Raw genomic sequence first — 26971 nt, forward strand, 5'->3', positions numbered from 1 at the left:
TTTCCTTCTCCCTGTGGTTTTCTCCAAGTACCTCTGGCAGTCCTTCCTGAGATCTCCTGTGAGGCAAGGCAGAAATGACTTCTTAGGGGAACTAGAGAGCCCACAAAGCTTTTCCCACTGTCTACTCTACCTCTGTATTTCACTAGGCTCTCTAAATTGACTCCACTCTAGGTAAGGTCAGAAGCTTCTCCCATGGCCCAGACCTTTAGTTTCCCCAGTGCAGGTGTGTGTTTGGGGGTGGACAATTCCCCTTTCCCACTTCCACCATTTAAGTACTCGTAGTATTGGGGGTGTTTCCTGGGTCCTGCAGGAGTAATCTGCTTCCTTCAGAGGTCTGCAAGAGTCTCTCAGCTTTCATGATTTATTCCTGTAGTAGTTCCAAAGCAAAAGCTCACAGTGCGAGACTCCACACGCTGCTTTGTCTGTCTGAGTAAGAGCTCCAATCTAATCTGCTTCCTGTCCACCATGATCTTCAAACTCTTCAGTCCTAGAGTTAATAGTATATAGGGGGAAAGATGGGGGTGCGGTTTCAGCATATGGTTAGCCAGCTATACCAGCACCATTTAGTGAATTGGGAATCTCTTCCCCCTTGCTTATTTTTATTGATCTTGTCAAAGGTCAGATGGTTGTAGGTGTTCCGCTTTATTTCTGAATTCTCTATTCTCTTCTGTTGGTCTTTGTGTCTATTTTTGTACCAGTATCATGCTGTTTTGGTTACTGTACTTTATAGTATAGTTTGAGGTCAGGTAATATAATGCCTTTGCTTTTGTTCTTTTTGCATAGGATTGCTTTGGTTATTTTAGCTCTGTTTGGGTTCCATATGGATTTTATAATAGTTTTTTTGAATTATGTGAAAAATTACATTGATAGTTTGATAGGAATGGCATTAAGTATGTAGATTGCTTTGGGCAGTATGTTCATTTTAATAATATTAATTATTCCAAGCCATGAGCACGGAATGATTTTCCATTTGTTTTTGTCATCTGTGATTTCTTTCAGCAGTATTTTGTAGTAATCCTTACAGAGCTCTTTCATTTCCTTCTTTAGATATATTCCTAGGTATTTTATTTTTTGTGTGGCTATTGTAAATGTGATTACATTCGTGATTTGGCTCTTGGCTTGAATGCTATTGGTGTCTACAAATGCTACTGATTTATATACATTGATTTTGTACCCTGTAACTTTAATGAAGTTGTTTATTGATTCTGACAACCTTTTGGTGGCATCTTTAGGGTTTTCTAGGTGTCAAATCATATCATCCTCAAAGAGAGCTAGTTTGACTTTTCCTGTTTGAATATCTTTTATTTCTTTTTCTTGCCTGATTGCTCTGAGACTTCCAATACTATATTAAATAGGAGATTCAGTGTTAATGTTAGTCTCATCTACAAAGTATCTTTATAGAAATATTTAGACTAGTGTTTGGCCAAACAACTTGGCACCATAGCTTAGCCAAGCTGGCATATAAAATGTAATAATCACAAAACTCTTAGACTAACTGGAAGTAGGAATTAGGAGGGTGCTGTTGAGAACAGAATTATTATGGATATAGTGCCACCAAATATTCCTGTAAACTGGATTTGGAGGCATACATGGGCAGCCTCCCTGATCTGGTCAGAGTAGCGAAAAGAACTAGTACCCTGCCCTTACTTGCCAGCTATAGTCACCTTTCCCTAGAGAAGCCCTCTAGGCCTTTCTCACCTACAGGACTGCCCCAGATGGCCAAGATCTCTGCCATGACTCCCAAGAAAAAGCATACTTCTGCTGCCTGAGCTAGGTCATGTTGCTGCTAAATTTTCGGACTGGAGGATTTTCTGGGCCAAACAATTTCCTAGAGAGGATTTCTGCTACACCTGTTGGAATGCTGGGAACATAGCAAGTGGTAAAATTCAGTTACCTGAAGAAGGTGGCCCCCAAATGGTCTAAATCTATGCTGAACATTAGAATCATTGGGGGAGCTTTTAAACATATGTATCTCACTGCTTGATATTCTAATTTCATTGGTCAAAGGTAGGGCACTATCATAATTTTTTAAAACTCCTTTTCAGAGATTCTAATAAACAGCCAGGGTTAAGAATCACTGGCTATCTTAGGTTAGGTTCTCCTAGAAACAGACACAGGCCAAGAATTTGCCAGTTATTTATTAAGGACATGTTCCAAAGAGAAACCAATGAGGGAGCAGAAGAAGCAGGAAAGGGAAGGGAAAGAGGCCAGGGAAGGACATCACTTCAAAGAAGTCCCAGCATTAGCCTGATCTCACAGGATGTTCTGGAGCATAAATTATACCAAGTTTGTCCTGACTTGAAGAAAAAGAACAGAGCTCTTCTATTTCTACTTTAGTCAGTCATTGGGAGAAATAAAAACTCCCAGCCACTTCCTGTACTCTGTCTAGGTGAGGAGGCTCCAGTGCCCAAGGTCTCTTCTCTGAAGAAGGTCACAGGTAGAGAAATTAACAGCAAAGCCTTCCAAAGCTGGGACATTAGCACACAGAGATGCTAGAAGGAATCTAACAGAAATTTTAATGAGAAGCTAAGGGTGTCTATGCACTAAATAAGTGGCTATTATGGCTGTTTTGATGTCTGGCTTAGTGCTAGTGGTCTGTGTGAAGCCATTAGTAAAGCCTGTTACATAAAATTTCTGCTTCAAGGACCTGCAGGCAGTCTTTATTGTTAATAATACTTGGCAAATACCAAGAACTGTAAAGGGAGTGAGATTTTTTCCCCTAGTCACAAACCAGCAAGTTAGACTGACAATTTCATGGATGCTGTCAGAAAATGTGAGACCCCTGGGTCACAGTCAAAGGATTTAGTTATGTTAATAGTAGTAGCTAGAGATTCAACATTTTCTTGCAATGGCCCAGAACCCTAATTCCCACAGGACAATAGGAAGAGTACTAGGTGGCACTTGTTTATGCAGTGAGCAGATTGGATTATAAAGAGGAACACTGGGCTAAGAGAATCTGAATCTTTTACAATGAGTAGCAAGCAAAACTTCTCTTTGCTCCCAATACAACCCATTCTTGAAGAGGTAGTTTGGTGCAAAGGCAGTCAATGCCTCTGCTTGTGAGACGTACAGAAGCATGAGAAACCTATGGAGAACTGTCTCCCAAGAACAAGTAGATGCACAGTCAGAAGGATCTTTGGTAGCTATACTAGCCTTGTTGATTATAACCTCTGCAATAGTATCAGGGACCTTGGTTTTCATGTGGAAGGCTGGGCTGAGCCAGGATTGGCTAGGATTGAGAAAGAGGTAGATAGGGTCTTCAGCTGCTATAGGACTACTAGGTGATGCGTCTCTTATCCTTCATATGGAATTTGTTATTAGAATCACTAGGGTGGATAAGAGATGAATTGGTCATTTCTAACAAACCTCAGGATTCACTGCATGTCTGTATATCCTGGGGTCATTTCATTAGGATGCTGCTGACCCTTTGCTGGCATCTGTGAACATCTTAACCCATAATTTCCCAGAGAATGGCAGGCCTAAATAATTATCATCACTGATTCTTAATATTTAATATTAATAAAGTTTTTAGTTCATTGCAACTCACTGTTATCTCATTTAATGCCCTTAAAATAATAAATAGTGTCTTCCTCTAAATCTTTATTTCATCTCTGACCTTCCACTGCCTTATCCAGCCCAATTTGTCCAACCTATTTAGACTTGTATTTTGTCTCATCTTCCATATTCTCTGCCTATTTACCTACTTGTGGTTTTATTTCCTATGCTTTTCCAGTTTAAACCTTCTGACTCATAACGTCAATAACTCTCCTCCCCAAAGTTTTATTTTTCGTCCCTTTCATCTTTTCCTATACATGTAACCTCCAACCTTGGATCAGCCAGCTATCTTTTTTCTTCGTTTCTGGTTCTGACTGCCAATTAGTTGTGTAGAAAATCCCTTTTCTGGTGCACATTCGTGTGTTTGTTGTTGTTTTTTTAACATTTGCTGAACTTAATGAATTTCCTGACCCCTCATCAATCTTGTTTTATTTGCTTTTGTAGTTATTCCAAAGAGTACCAGTACCACTTCATGATATAATGACAGGACATCTTTTGTTTTTATGTCTGTAAACTAAGTAAGGTGGTCTAAATAAGCTCAAAGGATCCTTCCAGATACAGAGTTTGAAGCCTTAACTATATATGAAGTATTTGGGAGCACGGTATTTTTAGTAGTAGTAATAGATACAGAAAAAGAATATGTTACTACCTACAAGAGCAAATTAATTTCACTTAAAGTCATCATAATATTGCAAAATGTATCTGTTATTTAGGTTATTGATGAAAAAACTGAGTCTCAGAGAAGCGATTTACTCAATGTCACACAGTTACCAAGAATGTTCCTAGGATTTGAATCCAAATCTGTTTGAGTCCCGTCTACTCTCTCCAATCACCACATTTTGATTCTATAATGAGGGGCTGTCCAGTGCAAGATGGCGTTCTGGTGATGCTACCTAAAGAACTGGTGGCTTCATGAGGGCAGAAAACTCTTTCCATCCTCTCTTTTTATTATAAAATGTATGGAAAGCCTAAATTGTACTGTAAATATGTTTTACTACAATTGAGGTCACTTTACTCCGTTTCCTTACTGAAGCCTATTAAAGAAGCTGGAGTTGTTTGAAGTGAATTATTGAGAAAAAATGTAACATCTTACCCTATTTATGCAAGCCCTGGGCTAATCTCCTTTTTGCCACCCACCTCATGCACACTATATACACACATGCTCACAAAACCAAAATCATTTTTTTTTTTTTTTTTTTTGAGACGGAGTTTCGCTCTTGTTACCCAGGCTGCAGTGCAATGGCGCGATCTCGGCTCACCGCAACCTCCGCCTCCCGGGTTCAGGCAATTCTCCTGCCTCAGCCTCCTGAGTAGCTGGGATTACAGGCACGTGCCACCATGCCCAGCTAACTTTTTGTATTTTTAGTAGAGACGGGGTTTCACCATGTTGACCAGGATGGTCTCGATCTCTTGACCTCGTGATCCACCCGCCTCGGCCTCCCAAAGTGCTGGGATTACAGGCTTGAGCCACCACGCCCGGCCCAACCAAAATCATTTTTCAGCCCAAATATACTATTGTTCTTAAAGTCCACATCCTTAGAATGGTCATGCCTAAAAATTTTACTTAGCATGACTAAGTTCTGAAAGTTGGAAGAGGCCTTTAAAAATATGAATCTTTGTAAGGACATTATGCTAAGTGATCTAAACCAGTCATAGAAGGACAAATATGCATAATTCCACTTATATAAAGTATCTAAAATAGTCCAACTCATAGAAGTGAAGAAGATAATGGTAGTTTTCAGGGGCTGGCTGGGGGTGGGGGGAATGAGTAGCTACTAGTCAGGAGGCATGAAATTAAAGTTATACCTGATGAATAAATTCTAGGGATCTGCTGTACAACATTGTCTTTATAAATAACAATACTATATTATACACTTTAAAATTTGTTAAGAGAGTAGATCTCATGTTGCATTTTTACAATAATAAAAAAAGAATGGTATTGATAGTGACAAGAGGCAGCCAAATGCCTAGGCATATAGGGGCAGGTACCCAGTGAAACACCCCCAACAAGCTGAAGATAGTTTAAAGCCTGAAAGCCAAGCTACAAGTTAAATCCTCAGACCAGATTGAGAATTTGTCTTCCTGTTTGGTGTAGCTTCCTATGATTGATCCCCAACATTCACCTATTTTACATATACCTAGCCTTTCCTAATTGGATTTCTATACTGTTGTGCTCACCTTTGAGTGGTGTCTTTGCTTTAACCTTTTTTGCATACTCATAAACCAATCAGCATACACTCCCCATTCTGAGTCCATAAAAGGCTTAAGACTCAGCCACACAGGGCAACTTCCCCACTTCGGGTAGGGGAACTACCCCTACCCCTGTATCCTTTCTCCAGTGAGAATTTTTTCTTTTTCTTAATAAATTCTTCACTTACTCTCGGGTGTCTGCATACTTAATTCTTCCTAGTAGTGAGACAAGAACTTGGACCTAGCTGATCTAAAGAGCAGGAAGACTGCTCCAGTATCATATGATATATATATATATAGTTGGCTCTCAACTTTTAAAATATAAGAATCCCCTTTTTTTTATTATTTTACTTTAAGTTCTGGGATACATGTACAGAATGTACAGATTTGTTACATAGGTATACATGTACTGTGGTGGTTTGATGCACCCACCAACCCATCATCTACATTAGGTATTTCTCTTAATGCTATCCCTCCCCTGCTCTACCTCCATCCCCTGCCAGGCCCCAGCTCTGTCCCAGGGAGGTGGCAGTTATATCTATAAGCTCCTGACTGGGGCTGCTGCCATTTTTTCAGAGATGCTCTGCCCAGAGAGGGGGAATCTAGAGGCAGCCTGGCCACGGTGACTTTGCTCAAGAATGCCTTTTTAACATCAAAAATTACAACTATACATGATAACTATGTTTTTTGTATTTATTCCATTGCTTGGAAAATACACAAAATCTGTATAAATTCAGTAAAACTTTGAAATAAGTTTATTTTTTTCATCACCATAGCACCTATATCAATCTGAAAAATAATTACTGTATGTATAAGAAATTTCTAACTGTAAGAGAGGCTGGACCAATTGTTAAGAGCCTTGGGACATACCAAGAAGACTGAAATTTTTTCTGTAGGCAAAATGAAGTCAAAAAAGGTTTCAAAGCAAAGTGACAGAATTTGATTGATTGTATTTTCTGAAAGATAATTTTGGCAGCAGTGTGGAAAGCCAAATGACATGTGGGAAGACCAGTAGCAGAGGGTCAGTTGAGAAATAGATGCTAATGTCAGGAGCCACAGCAATACAGAGTTACCTGTAACCCCAGCTGGATGTGGGCATGCCAGAGAGGGCATTTCCTTATTTGGAAAATATGTTGGAGGATGAGGCCTTGAGGAGAATAAGAAGTATCAGAGGAAGGGCCATTTTATGTATTCATGATGTATATATAAAAACATATATTTTATATATGTTATATATATACACACACACACACACATATATATATATATATATATATATCTTCATATTGAAGTGTGGTCTACAACCAGGTGATGCCTATTAAGCATTTGGGTCTAAAACTGAGGCAGTATGAGTAAAGACTTCACGTATTAGTAAACTATCTTCCCCCAATGACATTAGTAGAGATTTAGGGAAAGCTTGGTTTTAATCCCAATGCAAAGTTTATTCTTTAAAAAAACTTCTTTTTATTTTATTGTTTTGTAGTAGAGACAGAGTCTCACCATGTTGCCCAGGCTTGTCTTGAACTCCTGGCCTCAAGGGATCCTCCTGCCTTGGCCTCCCAAAGTACTGGAGTTATAAGTGTGAGCCACTGTACTCAGCCACAAAGATTTAGTCTTGATCTCTCTTGGGTTCAGAGCACACTTATTTCTAGTGTGTTTTCTTCTTGACCCTTGTTGAAAAGGTGAAATTTCTGGGGATTCTATATATTATTCCAAGCACTTCTTCACCCCGGATGATAAAACTTGAAGATCTAAAGGAAGTGTGGTTTTAGTTTCAGTGTTTTAGTTTGGGTTCTCCTACAGACAGAGACTGAGACAAAAATTCTAGTACAAAGAGTTTATTTGGGAATTTCAGAAAATATTGATATAAATTGGAGAAGTCAGATAGGGAAGAGAAGGCAACTAATAAAGAGTAATATCAAGCAAGCTACCATAGTGGGAGACTAGAACTTAGGACCTTCTGGAAAATGATGCAAAGTACATGCCATAGGGATAGGGCAGCTCCAATACTCATATACCAATTCCCTAGACTTATTGATTACGGGTTATTCCTTGGGGTGTTAATTCCCTTGCACTTTTCACCTGCTCAGTTTAGATGGAAAGACCTATTGCATTTCTGGCAAAAAGTCTCCAGGCTATCAGAGTAGATTCTGGCCATTGAAAATCATCTGGAGCCCAACAAAAGGTCTGAAAAATATGGGAGGAAGACTGTGTCTGCTGCCCCAATCCTGAGGGAAAAGATTGTAAAAATACAGTGAGCAGAAACAATATAATCTTAATTGAACAGGAAAGGAAAATGTCACTGTAGCCCAATTAATTAGGCTAATGTGTTTAAAGAAAGTGGAAATTGTCATGAGGGAAATACAAACCTGGAAAAGATGCAAGAAATACTGGAGCTGTACTGCTCTGCATCCTGGGTGCTCTTATTAGCAAGATTAGCTATCCAGTGCTTCCTATAATATCAGTATTTTAGACTGCGGAGGGCAAACTTTTTGCAAAGAGCCATGTATTATTTTAGGCTTTGTGGACCATGTGATCTCTACTGCAACTATTCAGCTCTGCCATTGTCACACAAAATAGGCATGGCTGTGTTCCAATAAAACTTTATATATAGACATTGAAATTTAAATTTTGTATAGTTTCCATTTGTCGTAAAATCTTAATTTTCTTTTGTTATTGTTCAACCACTTAAAAATGTAAAAGCCATTCTTAATTTGTAGGCCACTGGTGAGGTTTGGCTCTGTGTCCCCACGCAAATCTGACCTTGAATTGTAATAATACCCATGTGTCATCAGAGGAACCCAGTGGGAGATAATTAAATCATGGGAGTGGGTCTTTCCTGTGCTGTTCTTGTGATAGTGAGTAGGTCTCATAAGACCTGATGGTTTTATAAAGGGGAGTTTCCCCACAAATTCTCTCTTGCCTGCCACCATGTAAGACATCCTTTGTTCTTCTGCCATGATTGTGAGTCTTTCCCAGCCATGTGGAACTGAGAGTCAGTTAAACCTCTTCATTCATATATTACCCAGTCTCAGGTATGTCTTTATTAGCAGCATGAGAACAGACCAATACAGCAAATTGGCCCAGGGGTCAGGGGCTGCTGTAAAGATACCCGAAAATGTGGAAGTCACTTTGGAACTGGTTAACAGGGAGAGACTGGAGCAGTTTGGAGGGCTCAGAAGAAAACAGAAAAATGTGGAAAAGTTTGGAACTTCCTAGAGACTTGTGGAATGGCTTTTGACCAAAATGCTAATAATGATTCGCACAATAAGTTCCAGGCTTAGTCTCAGATGGAGATGAGGAACTTGTTGGGAACTGGAGTAAAGGTCGCTCTTGCTATGCAAAGAGACTGGTAGCACTTTGCCTCTGCCCTAGAGAACTGTGGAACTTTGAACTTGAAAGAGATGACTTTGGGTATCTACTGGAAGAAATTTCTAAGTGGTAAAGTGTTCAAGAGGAAGCAGACTATGAAAGTTTGGGAGGGCCACACATTTTGGCCAATTTCTCCCATTTGGAACTGGTGTATTTATCCCAGTACCTGTACTCTTGTTACATGTCTGTGCTCTTTAATTGTCATTCAATTTGAGTGGTAAAGAGGGAACAATAAGTGGACACATGTATACACTACTCATTATAATATCTCAGGCTGGTCTCAAACTCCTGACCTCGTGATCTGCCTGCTTCAGCCTCTCACAATGCTGGGATTACAGGTGTGAGCCTGTAGGTGAAGGCAGGTAGAAACATACGTGGAGGCAGGTAGAAACATAAGTGGTTTTGTCCCTGAATTGCCTAGTTGACAAGGGATTCAGGAGGAATGGGAAACTGGAGGATTGGTAGAGGATGGAGTAGTTACCAGCATTAATGGAAGAGAATGGTCTGGGTAGATGTTTTAATCTGTGCATGCAGCTATAACAAAATACCTGAGATTTTGTAATTTATGAAGAACAGAAATTTATTTCTCAGCATTCTGGAGGCTGTAAATCCCCAGATCAAGGTGCCAGAAGATTTGGTATCTGGCATGAGCTGCTCTCTGCTTCCAAGGTGGCACCATGTTACTGTGTCCTCACATGGCAGAAGAGCTAGAAGGTCCAGGAAGGTCTCCAATGCCTCTTTTATAAGGACATTAATCCTATTCATGAGGGAAGACCCTCTTGGCCTAATCACTTCTCAAAGGACCCACGTCTTAATACCATCACCTTGGAGTTTAAGTTGCAACATATGTATTTTGGAGAGAAACATACATTTAATTCATAGCAGTGGGGGAGAGCAATGTTTTCCTCTAAATAGTCAATGGAGACTGAGTAGCTGAACCAGTGGTACTTGATTTTGGAAGCATAACAGTAGAGAACCTACAGATATAATAGTCTGTCTAGACTATTGTGTATGTTGGAAAAAGGAGGATGATAAGAGCATATTTGAACTATTCTCCAAAACTATAATAAACATTGATGTTAAGTAGCAAGGACTAGGTGGTTGGTTAGATTATACAGAGAGAAAATGTCTTTTATGGACAGGGTTGTGGTCACTAGTTCTGAAGACCACATAGGAGAAATTCTGGGTTGAGTGTGGCTGAATGATTGCTGAAGTGAAGGTCATTGAGTTCCAGTGATATTCAGGAGTCAAGATTAGTGCAGCAGAACTTTAGATGTCTGGGAATATCCTTGTCTGCAATGTAGGCACCCCAGGTATTTATATTCAGGAAAAATTTTAGTTAGATATAGTACAGCAGGGGTAATTTGGAGGTTGGAGTATTGTTCCCATAACTACGGCTGCACAGCAAACCACCTCAAAACTTACTGGTTTAACATATGTTTTGCTCACAAATATGCAATTTGTACAGTGCTTGTCCCTGCTCTACTTGGGCAGCTTGAAGACTGGGGACTGAAACCTTCTGAAGGTTTTCTCAGTCATATTTCTGGCAGTTAATCCTCAGAAGATTCAGACACCTGGGGCCTACCATATCTGGGGAAACTTGAGCAGCTCTCTTTATGTGCTCTTTACATGAAGTCTCTCTAGGATGGCAGTTTCAGAGTAGCTAGGCTTCTTATATGACAATTTCTAAGGCATATATCCCAAGAAAGAGAGCCAGATGGGAACCAATTACTTTTTTTAAAATTTAACCTAAAAATTCATGCAGTGTCACTCTGCCTCATGTTCTTTGTTGAAGTTATAAAGACCTAGAGGAATGTCAATGTTGCATTGTAAGAAGAACATGTATGATAGATGTGGCCATCTTTTAAAAGTACACTCACAGTTGGACATAGTGGCTTACACCTGTAATCCCAGTACTTTAGAAGCCCAAGGCAGAAGGATTACTTTAGGCCAGGAATTCATTTCAAGCCTGGGCAAAGTAGTGAGACCCTGTCTCTACAATTTTTTTTTTTTTTTTAAATTAGCCAGATGTGATGGCACATGTCTGTAGTCCTATCTACTTGGGAGGCTGAGGTGGGAGAATGGCTTGAGCCCAGGAGATGAGGCTGCAGTGAGCTATGTTCATACTGCTGAACTCCAGCCTGGGTGACAGAGTGAGACCCTGTCTCTAATAAATAAATACATACATAAATAAATAAGATAAAAATATACTCTGTCATGGCCTATCCTCTGGCCACAATTATATCTCTCCCTCATGCAAAATACTCTTCCTCTCCCTGTAGACTCTCAACTCAGCCCTTTTATGGCATCAGATCAAAGTCCAAGATCTTGTTATATAAATCTGGTCGTGGTGAAGATGAGGCTCATTGGGCACAATTCCTTGTATACAGTTCCTTGAGTACAATTTTTCTTGAACTGAAAGACCTGTGAAAAAGACAAGTTCTATATTTCCCATACAGCTGACATGCAACAGCAAAATCGATTTGGAAGGTCTGCTAAAAATTCTCCCCTTTAAAGAAGGGGAACATAGAAAGCACACAAGAGTTGCTGTTCCAAAGCAACTTTGAAATCCAGCCGGGCACATGCACAGTTTCTTTATTAGTATTGTATTCTACAGCCTGGAAATGATTTACTGCAGCTCTTGGCTCTGCCCCCTAAGCTCTTGGTTTTGCCATCTGAGACATTTTTTTTTTTCATAATCAGTTGTGTCTGCAGAAGAGTGATTTTTCTCAGCCTACTTTCAACCCATAATAGTTGTTTGGGAGGTGAAAGTCCTTTTGAAATTTTGTACTGTCTTTGTCCCTTTTAGTTTAAGCTGTTTATGGTAATATAATTCCATTAAATAGTTTGCAAGTCTCTGAATCCTATTGAGTTTGCCCCTTTAGATAAAAGCCACACACATAAATCTCATTGAGATTAGCCTTTCTCTACTTTGGCCTTCCTGTAAGACTGTTTTATGACAATGCCCTTAAAATATGTAGAAGCACAATATTATTTAAAGAAGAGGGTCTGTGAGGCACACTACAATTGTTAGAGGGACTTTTGTCTGTTTGAGATGCCATCTTAAATCTTTCTTAGGCCTTATAAAAGGATTTTACTGTCATTCTTTTGATTTCATATTAAGAGCCTTAGATTTGATCTCTGACATTTTGAAATTCTAGAGTTATATGCCATTTGGATAGCTGAGAATGAGAAACATTCTGCTACTACATAATAAGGGTCTCCTTTTCTCTAGCTTCCAGCAACATTTTCCTCACTTTTCTTTAAGCCCTCACCAGCAGCCTCTACAGGGGCCATTAGGTTTCTACTAACAGTTTCTTCAAAGCCCTGTAGGCTTTCACTTTCAGTAACTCTTTCCTCAAGGTCTTTCCGGCTTTTCCTGACCACCCAATCCCAACACCATGGGTTTTAGGTTTGGTTATAGTATCATCCCCTCTTTCATGGATCAAAATCTGTTCCAATTACTGTGGCTTTGTAACAAACCACCTAAATCTTAGAGGCTAAAACTACAACAACAATGTTTATTCTGCTCACAAATCTGTGGTTTGGACAGAACTTGGTGTGAACAGCTTATCTGTGTTCCACTTGGCATCAGCTGGGGCAGCTTGAAGTCTGGGTGTTGGAATTATATGAAGCTCTCTGAGTTGATACTGGGAAGACTCAAGCAGCTGGGGGCCAGCAGAGTTGGGCCTTCTTGGGCATCTTTTCCTATTTTCTATGTAGCTACTTCATGTGGCCTCTCTGTGTGGCATCCTCAAGGCAGCCAGCCTTCTTATTAATATATGCCAGCTTAGGGCTCCCAAGATGCAATCCTCGGAATGAGAGCCAGGTGGAAGCCATATCACCTTTTATGACTTAGACTCAGAAGCTACATAGAATCACTTCTGCCACATGTTATTGTTTGAGGCAACTACAAAGGATCAAAAGGTTGGGACCAGATTCCACCCCTCAATCACATGGTTAGAAGAGCATGTGGGTGGAATATGTGTTGGTGCCGCCACCTTTGGAAATTACATCTTCCACAAATATGAAGTCCCATATTATTGCAGGTTGTATATTGCTTTTCCTGATAACGTCCTCTCAACCTTCCTCATCCTGGTGCTACTCCAGAACTTCTGCATCCCAGTCGCTTGCTTCTGAGAAGTATTCTTCTTTTTTGTCTTCTGCTTCATACACTAAACCAGACATCTGTGACATTTTCTGGGGTTGTGTAAGCTTCTGCTCTTGCTTCAAGTTCCAGCCTCAGAGTTAGAATATCTTCCCAGTAGGTTTAACTCGCAGAGAGCAAATGGCGAAATTTCATCTTTGACGAAGAGTTCCTGTTGCTGTATTAAGTTCATTCAATCAGTATTTATTGAGCATCTGTAATTTCCAGGCACTCTAACGTAGATGCAGAGGATTGGCATAATGCCTACGAGTCGTCAAGTTCCTTCTCTCTCTTCTTCTCTTCCTTTCTTTCTTCCTCTTTCTTTTCTTTCTCTCCCCGAGCCACCATTTTTATCCCTCTCTCTAATTTTTTTCTCCCTCCTTTCTTCTCTTTCTTTGTCTCTCTCTCTCTCTCTCTCATTCTTTTTCTTCATCTTCTACTCCAAGCTGCCTAGGGATGAATATCCCAGCTTCTCTTTTCTAGCTGTGTGAAATTGATTAAATTGCTTAACCTCTCCATGACTTTTTTCCCTAATGTGTAAAATCACATGTAGATAATTGACTACATGGAGTTATGGTGAATATTAAGTGAAAAAAATATGTGGTAAATTCTTAGAACAGTGTGTGTTCTAAGCACATACAAAGAGCTCAATTAAAGAACAGGCTGATGTGATAGGGACAGGTTGTGGATCTAAGCTTAATGAATCCTGAAGCTTATATTGTTTTGGGGGAGGCCTTTAAAAATACGTAATTGCTTGACATGTATAAGAAACAAAAATCACTGTGGCAGATGTGTAAAAAGTAAGGAATTTGTGGGCTCAAGTTGGGTCAGAGAGGTAGTCTGGGGCTACCGGTATCTTGGACCCTGCTGACACTCTATAAACTCCTTAGTGAAATGGGGAATTTCTGGAAGGCTTTAAACAATGGATTGATGTGATATAATTCATGTTTTAAAAGTAGCACGGTGGCAACTATAAGGTGAATGGATTCAGCAGGAGCAAGAAGGGAGGCAGAAGAATGCTGAGGTACGTGGAGCACAGAGGAGAGATGGTGGTGCCTTCTTTCCGGGTGGTATCCACAGAGACAGAGAGAGGTGGATGAATGGGGGGATTTATTTTTGAAATAGAGTCAAAAGAAGTTTTTAATGGACTTAATTTGAAGATATGTGAAAAAACTCAAGAAGACTCTAAGGTTTTTAACTTGAGCCAAGTAAGTATTGAGATGTAATACTGTTTATTATGCTCTCCCTGGTTTTAATACAGATTACATTCTTTATTCTGAGTGTGCATCCATTTTCCTGATTAAGCTTTCTGAGTCTTACGATTGCTGAGGGATAACGCTGTGTACTTCCTCCTTCCTCACGGAACTCTTCAAACTGTGGATTTTCTCTGGCCAAATCTAAGGGTTAAATGTTTGCCCCTTTCCTTTTCAATTTCTGAAAAGTGGGGCACAGCTGACCTATTCTCTTGCTTGTTGAACTGCTTTCCCTACCTGCGTCCAGTTTCCTGCCCTCCCTAGACTCTCCTTTCCGGCTCTTCTGTCTACCCTGTCTTGGTCTCTTTGCGTGTCCCTCCTCTGCCTGCTTGTCTGTATTCAACAGCCTCGACTCTTGCTTTGGATTCTCTTTAGCTTTCCAACACCATGCCTTTGGCAACACCCCTGTCTAGATTGCAATTACTTACATATCTATATGATAATAATGGTACCTGTCATTATTGCTGCCTGACCCTTTGCTAAAAATTGTGGTACACATTAACTTACTTAATCCATTTCTCAAACCTTATGAAGAATATGTTACTATTTTCAAATGAGGAAACCTTGACTCAGTGAGGTTGAAGATCTTTTCCAGGCCCTCATAGCTAGAATGTGTTAAAGATGGGGTTTAAACTCAAGCCTGAGTGCCTCATAAGCTATTGTTATAACCACTCTGGTTTACCTCTGAGGTCCAGCTCCAATGGCCACATTTGTAGACCTGTACAGCCTAGACCTGTTGCCTCATACACTTGGATATCCCAGACATCTTCCCCAGTATACATGTATATCCCAGACCTGTTTCCCTAATACACCTGCACATCCCAGACATGTTCCTAATATACCTGTACATCCTAGACCTTCCCTAATACACCTGTACATCCCTGACCTGCCCCTAATATGCCCATACATTCCCAGACCAGTCCACAATACATCTATACATACCAGGCCTGTTGCCTAATGGATGCATGTATGCAGGCACTTCAAGATGAAGTCATAATGATCTCCCCAACCTGATCCAACAACAAAAAGTGATATGCTACTTTGGATTTTGCTTTATGTACAGTCTTTGACATTATAAATATCCATGTCCATTCCCTTCCCTCACCCCATCTGTCCCATTCCCTTGTTTCCTAAGGACTACCTTGAGTGTTTACTTCAGTTCTGTCTTTGCGTCTCCATAATAATTTAGTCATTTTTCAACTCCTAACTCATCTCTTGCTTCTGGTCTGTCCTCAAACCACTTGGTCTTACTCTTAATTTCAGGGCTATATTTTTTTGGGAAAAAAAATCCTGCCATTCTGCTTAAAAACCCTTCTTTCTTTCTTTTTTTCTCTTCCTCCCTCCCTCCCTCCCTCCCTCCTTCCTTCCTTCCTCTCTCTCTCTCTTCTTTCTTTCTGTATTTTTAGTATAGATGGGGTTTGAGCAAGTCACTGAAGTCTCTTTATAATTGTTTTTGTTGGTTCCTAGAAATATGTTTTGCCCACATGCATTTGATTATTTTCTACACATATCTAGGTACATGTAAATACTATTGTGATAGAGGAAATTTAAGTTTATTCAGAGATGTACTTAAATCACAGTGGCTTTCCATTATCTATTTCCTCAATCAGTGACATACTGATGGTACAATTCATATTGATTTAAATCTTTTGATGTCTAAACAGGATTTTCACACTTGAAATTTATATAGCAACCAAATCAAGACTTTTCAAAAAAACTGTTTTTTCAGAGCTAGAGAACGTCTTTAACCACTATTGTTCCAGAGCTATCAATCATGAAGCCAATGACATATAATTTGTGTTTGTGTGGGAATATATGGGGACATGAAGTAGGGAAGGAGGTAACATTAGCTCAAGTACCTTGGTTTAGTAGAAACAGATTTCATTCTTAATAGCTTCATTTAAAGAATTTTCAAATGTCTCTAGCAATTATGGTAGGTTATAATAAGTAAATGGGGGCAGCAGTCAAGAAAAACATATTTAGTGATATAATTTTTATACTGTTATTGCCTTGCAATTTAATCTTCTGTTGTGACCTGTAATAAAAAAGAGAGGATGAAACTGGTTTCTATCTTAGTGAAGTCACCTATATAAATCAGCTTCATACTACATGGACAATACATTGGGGTTAGAATCAAATAGATTTGGGTTGAAATGCTGGATAAGCACTGACCAACCGTTTGACCTTAGAGAAGTTGTGTCAAGTCCCCCACAAAATAGAAGTACAATACTTTTAAAAAAAAAGGTATTGGCTGGGCACAGTGGCTCATGCCTGTAATCCCAGCACTTTGGGAGGCTGAAGTGGGTGGGTTACCTGAGGTCAGGAGTTCGAGACCAACCTGTCCAACTTGGTGAAACCTGTCTCTACTAAAAATACAAAAAGAAATTAGCCAGGCCTGGTGTGTGTGTGTGTGTGTGTGTTGGGGTCGGGGGAGGGTGGGGGGCTATAATCCCAGTTACTCAGGAGGCTGAGGCAGGAGAATAGCTTGAATCTGGGCCGCAGAGGTTGCAGTGAGCTGGGATCGTGCCATTACACTTCAGCCTGAGCAACAGAGTGAGACTCCGCCTCAAAAAAAAAAAAAAAGATATTACCAGGTTTAAATAAATTTGGTTTCCTGAAGATTAACTAATAGAATATTTTCTATTAAGAGTGCCATACTTTTTTTTCCCCCAAGATGGAGGATAGAGGCTTTTAGCATGCCTCAGCCACAATAGAAAGTATATAAAGATTAACTCTGTGAGCTTTTTTTTTTTTTGACAGAGTCTTGCTCTTTCACCCAGGCTGGAGTGCAGTGGGGTGATCTTGGCTCATTGCAACCTCCACCTCCTGGGTTCAAGCAAGTTTCCTGCCCCAGCCCCCCGAATAGCTGGGACTACAGGCATGTGCCACCACACCCAGCTTATTTTTCTATTTTTAGTAGAGACAGGGTTTCACCATGTTGACCAGGTTGGTCTTGAACTCTTGACCTCGTGATCCACCCGCCTTGGCCTCCCAAAGTGCAGGGATTACAGCCATGAGCCACGGCACCTGACCCTCTGTGAGCTTTATTTCAACAAGGAAAATGGGATCCACCAGAATTATGAAGGACACCCCAGATCCCATGGAGGAGAATGTGAGCTAGCAGCCCCCATGATGGCATCCAGCTGATAAAAGTGACTGACGCCCTAGTACATAAGAGAGGCAGAGGGCCCCCTCTGTGACTCATCTTTTTTCCTGGGGATCTGAGCAACCCAGGCAAAGGGAGAGCACTTTGTTTCTCCCAAGCCCTGGAGCTAACTTGGGGAAAGGCTTACAGACACTATAAGGGAAAGGCACCAGGGAAAGCTGCAGACATTTTCCCAGACCTGGGACCTAGAGCAGGATGCCATTTGAAATCTGGGTGCCTATAAAATCAGCCGTTCTTAGGCGATTCAGCAGTGTGGTCATACAGGCATTTTAGTCTCAGGCCAGATTGCAGTGTCTACTCTGGAGCAGAGTAGGGGCCTCCACAGCCAGAACTGTGGAAAGCACCTCAACAGCAGGTGCTGGAATTGTGCTGTCTCCCGTCACAAGCCTGGGGCAGGAGGAAAGCTGTTACAGCTACAGATTCTTCTGGGTGGCTAGACTTGCAGGTAGGCCAGCTTGGCTACCTGGAACTGATCTGCATGTCCCATAGCTAGGTACCCCAACCTGCTCCCCTGAGGCCATGGTACAGCAGGGCCCTCTCTGCTCCACCACCAGGCAGAAATACAGGCACTTAAAACATCTGCTTGCCTGGACCAGCGGCCTGAGATACCCCACCCTTCATAGACATAGGTCATGGTATAGCCAGGCTCTCTCCACATCTAGGCAGATCTACACCACAGGCTTTCTCCATACCAAGGAATTCAGAGCAACAGTATGCCTGGATCAGCAGCCTGAGCTGCCCCACCCTTCCTGTATAGAGATCTCAGTGCAGGGCAAAGAGTGGGGAGGGAGCTCTCTGCTACATGCTCCGGCGGATCTCCAGGCATTCAAAGTAGCTAACTGTCTGGTTTAGCTGCCTGAGCTACCCCACCCCACCTGCGGGGAAAGATCTTGGTGCAGGGGTCCCTCTCTGCTCCATGCCTGGGCAGATCTCTGGGCATCTGGAGCACCCACTCCCCTGGATTAGGAGTTTCAGCTGCCCCTCATCCTCAGGCAGAGAATTTGGAGTTGAGGTGTTTTCCCAGCTCCGCTGGGTGCTTGGTGGCTTCCTGCTGAATTCTCCCTCAGTGCTGGTGCTCATGCTTGCCATTGGGTAACATTTAGGCAGACCTGCCTGGTCCAGCCCTGCCCTTTGCACCCACCCCCGCCACCCACCTTGCTCCACTCTTGGGCTGAGCAGGGAGCTCGGACCACAGTGCAATCTACTAATCAGCCCTGTGCCTGAGACAACAGAGAGCTTCTGCCAGTAATCAAGTATATGCGGAACAGCATTGGCCACAGCTGGCTCTTATCTATCACTGCCATCTGCTGGCGTATAGGTGGAATTGCACAACCCGATATAAAACAGAATAGGGCTGTAGAAACAAAGCCAAAAGACCCTACCTGACACTCTCCACAGTCACAACCTCTAGGAAGCAGGAGGAAAGGAAAAGAAAAAAATTATACATAAAGAAAGAAAAATAAAAAAAATCCTGCTCTAATAAAAATAATTACAAAAATCAGAAGTGCTCGTGTCTCCAGATTAGAAACCATACTTTCAAGGCTAATATTGCTATGTAAGGTTTAAATCCTATTATGAAGTTGTTAGCTTGTTGCTTTGTAATTTCTATAGTCAATCAGAAATGACAAAAGTGACATTATACCTGATGCCACAGAAATAAAGAAGAGCCCCAGAGACTGTTATAAACACTTCTACACACATGAACTAGAAAATCTAGAGAAAATGGGTAAATTCCTGGAAATATGCAATCTGCTAAAATTGAACCTGGAAGAAATTGGAACACTGAACAGACCAATATTGAGTTCTGCAGGTGAAAGATTTCTACATGGAGAACTACAAAATACCGCTAACAGAAATCATAGATAACACAAATTGAAAAATATCCCTTGCTCATGGATTGGAAGAATCAATAATTTTCAAATGGCCATATCATCCTAAGAAATCTACAGAGTTGATGCTATTTCTGTCAAACTCCTGATGTTATTTTTCACAGAACTAGAAAAAAAACTATTCTAAAATTGATATAGAACCAAAACAGAGCCCAAACATCCAAAGCAATCCTAAAACAAACAAACAAAACAAAACAAAGAAACAAACAAACAAACTCTGGAGGCATCATGTTACCCAACTTCAAACTATACTATAAGGCTACAGAAACCAAAACAGCATGATATTGGTACAAAAACAGACACATAAGAATCCAGAAATAAAGCCACACATATACAGCTATCTGCTTTTTGACAAGGTCAATAAAAATAAGTGGTGAGAAAAGACCTCCCTATTTAATAAATGGTGCTGGGACAGCTGGCAGACCATTTACGGAAGAATGAAACTGGACCTCAGTGTTTTACCATGTAATTAATTCAAGATGGAGAAAAGATTTAAATGTAAGAAGGACTGCAAACTATAAAAATCCTAGATGAGCTAGGCGCGGTGGCTCACACCTGTAATCGCAGCACTTTGGGAGGCCGAGGCTGGTGGATCACTAGGACAAGAGATTGAGACCATCCTGGTCAACATGGTGAAACCCCGTCTCTACTAAAAATACAAAAAATTAGCTGGGCATGGTGGTGTGTGCCTGTAATCCCAGCTACTCAGGAGGCTGAGGCAGGAGAATTGCCCGAACCCAGGAGGCGGACGTTGTGGTGAGCCGAGATCGCATCATTGCACTCCAGCGTGGGTAATGAGAGCGAAACTCTGTCTCAAAAAAAAATAAAAAAAAAAAATCCTTCATGAAAACCTTGGAAAAGCAATTCTGGACATGGGTCTTGGGAAAGATGACTAAGTACCCTAAAGAAATTGCAATAAAGGCGAAGGCGACGGGTCCCTGCTCTTCACTGCGTCATCTGTCTGTCACAGCCTCAGAAGACCAGCAGTATGGCTGCCAACAAGAGTAAGGGTCAGAGCTCCTTGGCCCTCCACAAAGTGATCATGGTTGGCAGCAGAGGTGTTGGCAAGTCGGCCCTGACGCTTCAGTTCATGTATGATGAGTTTGTAGAAGATTATGAACCTACCAAAGCTGACAGTTATAGACACAAAGTGGTTCTTGATGGGGAAGAAGTTCAGATAGACATTCTGGACACCGCTGGGCAAGAGGACTACGCAGCCATTTGAGATAACTACTTTCAGAGTGGAGAAGGTTTTCTTCTTGTGTTCTCAATCACAGAACGTGAATCCTTTATGGCAACTGCCGAATTCAGGGAACAGATTCTCCGCGTGAAGGCTGAAGAAGATAAAATTCCATTGCTCGTTGTGGGAAACAAGTCTGACTTAGAGGAGCAGAGGCAGGTGCCTGTGGAGGAGGCCAGGAGTAAAGCCGAGGAGTGGGGCGTGCAGTATGTGGAGATGTCGGCTAAGATGGGGGCCAACGTGGACAAGGTGTTCTTTGACCTAATGAGAGAAATCAGAGCAAAGAAGATGTCAGAAAACAAATACAAGAATGGCAAGAAAAGCAGCAAGAACAAGAAAAGTTTTAAAGAAAGATGTTGCTTACTATGAATGTCAAGGTGACGGATGAAGCCAGTTGCCCCTAAAGACACAGGGCTGGGTTGGTAAAGAGAAGGCTGTGGTTGACTACTTGCCTGTGCTTCTCGCTCTCCCCAGCTTCATTCACTCAGACTTCTTGAAATGGGGGAACATATTTGTGACTCAGTGGCTGGCAGAAGAAATAAGCCCATGTAGTGGAACTGCTGCTTTGTCAGGAGGTTGTGGAGTTTTTTTCCTCCCTCCCTTCTTCCTTCCCAAAAGCTTCACTATGTATAAAGTGCCAAGGTAGGAAACAGGTGTTAATTACAAAGAGAACGTTTGAACTACAGGTGTTGTAGTAGGTTTTGGAGGAAGGAGTGGAGTAAGATGCCCTCCCACTTTTATCAGATTAGTAGTAGTAGTGAGAAAAATCCATTCAGCCCCAAGGACATGGAAAAATCCATTAAGTTTTTGGATAAGTTTCTTGGCAGTACCCTGTGGATCTGAAACAGCTAAAAATATTAATTTAAATTGCACCAAATAGATCACTACTAAGCTTCTGACTCCTCACATATGAAAAGTGAAAGTTGTGAGTTATTTTCCTCTTATTTAAATACTGGCCAATTATAGTCTGTGTTGGTTATTTTTCTCCTGTAAAATCCTGATTTTTATGTAGGAACTTTTTTTTTGGCAGACCAAGTGAAGACTCAAGAATAGTGTACATTATAAATGGCACACATTTCCACTCATGTAGATATTTTTAAGTTCTTTTTCTAAGTCCTGTCCTAATTGCCCATCCTGTGGTTAGGCCCCTCCCTCTACACTAATGGTGAATGCACATGCCTTTCTGATCAGCGTCACTGCACTCGGAGGTCTAGTGAGCCTGTTAAGTGCCACACACATTCTTCCCAAAGACGTGGTATTCTAAAATCATGAAGCCAGAGCCTATGCCAGACCTTCTGCTACCTCTCATAGAATTGCTCTGTAATTCTAAATTTAAAGTTAGAAATGGAGAGAGATAAGCTATTGCCCCTTTGCCTCTAAGAATTGGCTGCTGTTTCTAATATAATTATTTTCTAAGATTGCCAGATAGTTAGAAAAAGATTTTCGTTGATGGAATGTTTTTCATCTTTTGTATCAGTATTCTAAATTTAGCAAGCAGAAAGATACTTGTCAGGAAAGGAGCACTGTGGTAAAAGCCCAGTATTCACATTTTTTCCCATTTTTAAGAAGTGACATTTCATGTATAGGTGCCAAAAGTGAATTGGGATGTGGAGAGCGGGAACTTTTTGAACTTATGATTATCACAGTGATTGCAGAAATTATGATCTAACTGGAAAATAATCCTGTATCACCTCCCAAAGAATCGTGGGCTTTTTTTGAATAAAAAACAAAGCAGACACATAGAAAAAAAAATTGTAATAAAAACAAAAATTGACAAGTGAGACCTATTTAAATGAAAGAGCTTCTACACAGCAAAAGAAACTGTCAACAGAGTTAACAACCTACAGAGTGGGAGAAAATATTCACACATTATGCATCTCACAAAGGTCTATATCCCGAATTCATAAGGAATAATTCAACATTCAAAAACCAACTAATCCCATTAAAAAGTGGACAATAGATGTGAATAGATACTTCCCAAAAGAAGACATACAAGTGGCCAATAAACATGAAGAAAATGTTCCACATCACTAGTAATAGAGAAATGCAAATCAAACCCACAATGAGATACCATCTCACAACAGTCAGAATGGCTATTATTAAAGGGAACACTTCTATGCTGTTGGTCAGAATGTAATTAGCCACTATGGAAAGCAATTTGATTTTCAAAGAACTTAAATGGAGCTACCATTTGACCCAGTAATTCCATTGCTGGGTATATATCCAAAAGAAATCAAATCTTTCTACCAAAAAGGCATGCATTTACAAGTTCATTGCAACATTATTCACAATAGCAAAGACATGGAATCAACCTAGGTGCCCATCAGTGGTATATTGGATAAGAAAATATGGTACATTGACCCAGCAATCCCATTACTGGGTATATATCCAAAGGATTATAAATTGTTCTGTTATAAGGACACATGCACATGAATGTTCATTGCAGCACTGTTTACAATAGCAAAGACTTGGAACCAACCCAAATGCCCATTGGTGATAGACTGGACAGGGAAAATGTGGCATGGAGAATACTATGCAGCCATAAAAAACGATAAGTTCGTGTCCTTTGTAGGGACATGGATGAACCTGGAAACCATCATTCTCAGCAAACTGACACAAGAACAGAAAATCAAACACCACATGTTCTCACTCATAGGTGGGTGATGAACAATGAGAACTCATGGACACAGGGAGGGGAGCAACACACGCTGGGGTCTATGGGGGGGGAACTAGGGAAGGGACAGTGGGGGGTGGGTAGTTGGGGAGGGATAACATGGGGAGAAATGTCAGATATAGGGGAGGAAGGCAGATGGGGAGGAAGGCAGCAAACCACATTGCCATGTATGTACCTATGCAACAATCTTACATGTGCTTCACATGTACCCCAAAACCTAAAACACAATAAAATATATGTTAATAAAAAGAAAATATGGTACATATACACCATGGAATACTATGCAGCCATGATAAAGAACAAAATCTTGTCCTTTGCAGCAACATGGATGCAGCTAGAGGCCATTATCCTAAGTGAATTGATGTAGAAGCAGAAAACCAAATACTGCATGTCCTCACTTATAAATGGAAGCTAAACACTGGTCACATTGAAGATGGTGGCAACAATAGAAACTGGGGACTACTAGTGGGGGTAGTGAGAGGTTGAAAAAGTATCTAATGGGTACCATGCTCATTATCTGGGTGACAGGATTATTTGTACCCAAAACTTCAACACCATACAATATACCCAATATACATCTAAAATAAAATTAAAAAAATAGACAGTGCAAGGTAGCAGAATAGAAACCTACAGCATTTGTAGCCCCCACAGGACCACCAAAATTGAGCAACTATCTGTACAAAGAAAAGCACCATCACAAGGACCAAAAATCAGGTAAGCAATCACATTACTTGGTTTTAACTACATATCATGAAAAGAGGCATTGAGAAAGGCAAGAGAGACAGTCTTGAGTCACCAAGGTCACTCCTCCTCCTTCCACTGGCAGTGGCCATGCAGTGCAGAGAGTCTGTGTACTTTGAGGAGGGAGAATGCAGTGACATGGAACTTGGTACTACCCTGTGACAGCAGAGAGTAAAGCCATACTGGGCTCAACCAGTGCCATGTATAAAGGGAGCATTTGGACCAGACCTAGCCAAAGAGGGATCACCCATCTTATAGGTCAGAACTCAAGTTTCTTGGCAAGCTTCACGACCATGAGCTGAGGCTGTCTAGAACACAAGGACTGCAATTCCTAGGCCCTAGATATTTGTGGAACTTTAAACTTGAGAGAGATAATTTAGGGTATCTGGTGAAAGAAATTTCTAAGCAATAAAGCATTCAAGAGGTGACTTGGGTGCTATTTAAAGTATTCCATTTTAAAAGGGAAACAGAGCATAAAAACTCAAAAAATTTGCAGTAGAAAAGAAAAACCCATTTTTTGAAGAGAAATTCAAGCCAGCTGCAGAAATTTGCATAACTAGCAAGAAGTCTAATGTTAAGCCCCAAGACCATGGGGAAAATGTCTCCAGGCCATGTCAGAGACCTTCATGGCAGCCACTCCCATCACAGACCTGGAGGCCCAGGAGGAAAAAGTGGTTTTGTGGGCTGAGCCCAGGGTACCCATGCTCTGTGCAGCCTAGGGACTTGGTGCCCTGTGTCTCAACTGCTCTAGCTGTGGCTGAAAGGGGCCAACATAGAGCTCAGGCTGTGGTTTCAGAGGGTGGAAGCCTCAAGCCTAGGCAGCTTCCATGTGGTATTGAGCCTGCAGGTACACAAAAGTCTAGAATTGAGGTTTGGGAACCTTTGCCTAGATTTCAGAAGATGTACAGAAACACCTGGATGCCCAGGCAAAAGTCTTCTGCAAAGGTAGGGTCCTCATGAAGAACCTCTGCTAGGGCAGTGCAAAAGGGAAATGTGGGGTCAGAGCCCACACACAGAGTCCCTACTGGGGCCCTGCCTAGTGGAGCTGTGAGAACAAGACAAGGATGCCCACTTTCACCACTGCTACTCAACACAGTACCGGAAGTCGTTGCCAGAGAAATCAGACAAGAAAAAGAAAGAAAGGTCATCCAAATTGGTAAAGTGAATGTCAAACTGTCACTGTTCACTAATTATATGATTGTATGTCTAGAAAACCCTAAAGACTCATCCAAAAAGCTCCTAGATCTGATAAATGAATCCAGTTAAGTTTCAGGATACAAAATCAATGTACACAAATCAGTAGCACTGCTATATACCAACAGTGACCAAGCTGAGAATCAAATTAAGAACTGAACCTCTTTTACAACAGCTGAAAAACTTAGGCACATACCTAACCAAAGACATGAAAGATCTCTACGAGGAAAGCTACAAAACATTGCTGAAAGAAATCATGGATGACATAAACAAATGGAAACACATCCTGTGGTCATGGATAAGTAGAGTCAATACTGTGAAAATGACCATACTGCCAAAAGCAATCTAGAAATTTAATGCGATTCCCATCCAAATACCTTCTTCAATCTTCATAGAACTAGAAAAAAACAATTCTAAATTTAAATTCATATGAAACCAGAAAAAAAAGAAAAAAAAAAAGCCTGCATAGCCAAAGCAAGACTAAACAAAAAGAACAAATCTGGAGGCATCACATTAACCAACTTCAAACCATCTTTCAAACATATAATTACCAAAACACTATGGTACTGGCATAAAAATAGGCACATAGACCAATGGGACAGAATAGAGAATCCAGAAAAAAAAGCCAATTAATCTTCAACAAGGTGAACAAAAACATAAAGTAGGGAAAGGATATTTTATTCAACAAATGGTGCTGGGATAATTGGCAAGCCACATCTAGAAGAATGAAGCTGGATCCTAATCTCTCACCTTATACAAAATCAACTTAAGATGGGTCAAAGACTTAAATTTAAGACCTGAAACCATAAAAATTATGGAAGATAACCACAGAAAAACTCTTCTAGACATTGGCTTTGGCAAAGAGTTCATGGCCAAGAACCCAAAAGCAAATGCAACGAAAACAAAGATAAATAGATGGGACTTAATTAAACTAAAGTGCTTCTGCACAGCTAAAGAAATAATTGGCAGAATAAACAGACAACCCACAGAGTGGGAAAAAATATTCACAAACTATGCATTTGAGAAAGGACTCGTATTCAGAATCGATAAGGAACTCAAATAAATCAACAGGAAGAAAGCAAACAATCCCATTAAAAAGTAGGCAAAAGACATAAATATACAATTCTCAAAAGAAGGTATACAAATGGCCACAAAACATATGAAAAAATGCTCAGCATCACTAATTATCAGGGAAATGCAAATCAAAATCACAATGAGACACCACCTTACTCCTGCAAGAATGGCCATAATCAAAAATAAATAAAAAAAAAAACAAACAGATGTTGGTGTGGACGTGGTGAAAAGGGAACACTTTTATACTGCTGGTTAGAATGCAAAGTATTACAACCACTATGGAAAACAGTGTGGAGATTCCTTAAAGAACTAAAAGTAGAAGTAGTTTGATCCAGGAATCCCACTGCTGAGTATCTCCCAGAAAAAAAAATCATTATATGAAAAAGACACTTGCACACACGTTTATAATAACACAATTCACAATTGCAAAAATATGAAACCAGCCTAAATGTCCATCAACCGACAAGTGAATAAAG

At 40.7% G+C, this 26971-nt stretch overlaps 1 pseudogene across 1 annotated transcript; it reads left to right on the forward strand.

The window, feature by feature from the left end:
* Positions 1–20452: 20452 nt before the first annotated feature.
* LOC116557598 lies at positions 20453–22564 on the forward strand (annotated as a pseudogene). Its single transcript, XR_004271594.1, has one exon. The product of XR_004271594.1 is annotated as a ras-related protein Ral-B pseudogene (transcript).
* The last annotated feature ends 4407 nt before the right edge of the window (positions 22565–26971 follow it).

This window comes from Sapajus apella, unplaced genomic scaffold (genome assembly GCF_009761245.1).
Source record: "Sapajus apella isolate SASKATOON/1434 unplaced genomic scaffold, GSC_monkey_1.0 scaffold19, whole genome shotgun sequence".
NCBI classification, from domain to species: Eukaryota; Metazoa; Chordata; class Mammalia; order Primates; family Cebidae; genus Sapajus; species Sapajus apella.